At 39.6% G+C, this 2,907-nt stretch overlaps 1 long non-coding RNA gene across 1 annotated transcript; it reads left to right on the forward strand.

Moving 5' to 3' along the window:
* Window positions 1-6: 6 nt before the first annotated feature.
* Window positions 7-2,449, forward strand: LOC138595178 (uncharacterized). The gene is made up of 3 exons (XR_011308458.1): window positions 7-1,767; window positions 1,852-1,996; window positions 2,182-2,449. It is a non-coding gene; the product is annotated as an uncharacterized lncRNA (long non-coding RNA).
* Window positions 2,450-2,907: the final 458 nt, after the last annotated feature.

The raw sequence follows: 2,907 nt of genomic DNA on the forward strand, positions 1-2,907 counted from the left end.
TGTCCACTGTGGTCTTCATACCCAAGGGTCTTGCTATGTTTGTGTGTGTGTATGAGTAATGTCCCAATAAACAAGGGGGGTTCTCATAAGTCATAGTTGTGTAAGGAAACGCCTACTCCCGCCCCCTCCCCATAATGTTGTAGAATGTCAGGTCTTCCTATCTCCAGACTCTTTTGCTATAATTTAATTCTGAACAGTCAGAGTTTTTCCTGACATCACCCGGCTCTGAAGCTGTGTGAGCGGCGGAGATGGCGCAGTGGTCCCCGGGACATTATATTTAATTGTATTTTAGGCTCATGACACGTACCCGTACTCCAATATGTATGATATTACTACTAAGGATGGGGATGAATACTCCAGTACTCATAGTTGATGTAATTATTCAAGTAACATTACACTACTTGCTCATGCGTTGTTTTCGGTTGCATCATGTCAGCCATGACCAGGAAAAGTGATGTCTGGAAGTACTTTGACAAAAAAAGATGATCACGCGATGTGCAAGATATGTGGTGTTACACTATAGAAATGTTAGTTCGATGCTTAACCACATGCGCTTAAGGCACAAGGAGAAGCTAGTGGAGACAGACAACAGGCAGTCTTGCGTCATTTGCTAGCCCTTTTACCACACGTCGTTATGATGATACCAGAGTGGAGAAGATTAGCCTGCTATCACGAAAATTGTGACTGGAGATATCACAAGTCTGAAGAAGAGCATGTTGGCTTGAAACATCACTTTGTGCTAAATAAAATTTTTTGATATACTGGAGATATGCTCCTATTAAGTGTTGTTGAAGGAGGAGGCTTTGTGAGCGGCTGCCGTTTGTTGAGCCGGAGTACAAGCCACCATCATGACGGACAGCTTGAGTGGAAAACATGAGTTACGTGTTGAGCAACACAGAACAGAAGTACATTTAGTTCGCTACGGCTGTGACGTTTGACAAAAATAATGCAACAAACGTTAACTGAAGGGTCTGTTAAGTGCTTTTGAAATTGTACTTGCTTGCTATTGTTGGTAATTTATTTAAATTAATGTAAAAGTGTTAGTTAATGTTCTTTTACACTGGAGGTCCGTGGCCGCCGTATGTTTTTTTTAACGCTAATATTATATATATATATAATTTGCGAGTACTCGATTACTCATTCATATGGTTATTTTAATTTTTCGAATTTTGAAATCACTGGAAATGCCCATCCATAATTACTACATTCATATAACCTTATTTTGCAACGTCTGCTGTATTAACATATGTTTACTACATGATATTTGCATTGCCCCAGCTTGTCTCTGGCAGAGCTCTGCTTTGCGACAACTGCTGCTGTACTGGGAGACACTTTCTGTTTTGTTGCGTCCATTGTCCTAAGTACTGGTAACACAGTAGTATTTTAATTTTGGACAAGACCAAATGGTTGAGAGCTGGTGTGTTATCCATCTGTACACTAAAGTCACTTACAGACTTGTGAATTTCATTAGAGTAGAATATGAATTACGCATGAATTGAGTTTTATTAGCTTCTTAATTTTTGATAGTATGATGATAATTTATTACGGACCTAACACTTCTATGTCTTGACACACTTCATTCTGTTCTTTCAGGGACCCCTGCTTTCTGTAAACTGGAGAAGGTGTTAACCAAAAAGAGAGTCTTGAAAGATGTGGCAAAGCTGAGCCCTCACCCTCAGACCTCATCGCTCAACAGCGTTTCCACAGCATTATCCTTTGCTTTGCTCACAAGAATGTGTTTTTCCCATTTATTGGAATGCTGTGCAGGTAAATAAGAAACAAGTCTGTCTAAATCTTTGTGATTGTGTTTTTGTAATGTGTTGTTATTATCAGTAATTTATTTCCCCAAAGGGTCTACCTGTCTGCCCTGTATTTCATTGAAAATGCTAACTGCCCCCAAAAGACAGCTGACGGTGAACTACTCTTCAAGGACCAATTCCAAAGTCCAAGAAGGGAGAGTGCATAGCCAAGCCAGTCAAAGCAGATGCAACCTTCAGTATGTGTGCCAATACATATTTTTATTGCACACACAGAACTTATAAATGTTAGAACACTGTATAAAATATATTAAAAAATAATCTATAAAACACAATTCAACATTTTGGTATTTGCCAGTGATGGTACACACTCGATATATTCTTTTGTAATTGATGATGTAGTGACATTTGTGTTGCTCCACAGAGTACGTTGATGATTTGATGGACCTCGTCTTCGCTCAGGTCTTACAGAATCCTGCACCTTTTGGAAAAGAGGTTTTGGAGACCCTATCCCGGAAGACCTGTACCCCCAGTTTGAGAAGCCAGCCAGAGAGGAATCTTTATACCGTTTTTATTGTTAATATATGTAAAAAGTCTCCCTTTTGAAAATGAATAAAATAATTATTCCATACCTTAGATAACTGTCAATTCTTGTACCACGGTATTCCGTTGCAACCCTATAAATGTACAATGTGTGGATTTACATGCCATTTCTTTTTCAATGACTGCTGTTGGGATTTGGTAGGAGCAATTTGGTTATTAATAAAAAATATTATTAATAATAACTATGATTATTAATATTAAAAACTATCAGTCGGAATGGTAAATGGTAATGGTAAATGGACTGTACTTATGTAGTGTAAAAGCAGCTTTGAGTGGTCGCAAAGACTAGAAAAGCGCTACATATCACGTTCACCCATTCACACACTGATGGCAGAGGCTGCTACGTAAAGTGCCCAACTGTCAATCAGATATCACATTCATACCCGTTGGCTATGCCACCGGGAGCAATTTGGGGTTCAGTGTCTTGCCCAAGGACACTTCGACATGTAGCCTGAGGGAGCTGGGGATCGAACCTCTGACCTTCCGATTGAAAGACGACCACCTCTACCATTGAGCTGCCCCACAGCCAGAATGACTAATTACGGGG

Source organism: Semicossyphus pulcher, unplaced genomic scaffold, assembly GCF_022749685.1.
Source record: "Semicossyphus pulcher isolate SPU_LCO1_2020_fin unplaced genomic scaffold, fSemPul1.0.p SCAF_17, whole genome shotgun sequence".
In the NCBI taxonomy this organism is placed as follows: domain Eukaryota; kingdom Metazoa; phylum Chordata; class Actinopteri; order Labriformes; family Labridae; genus Semicossyphus; species Semicossyphus pulcher.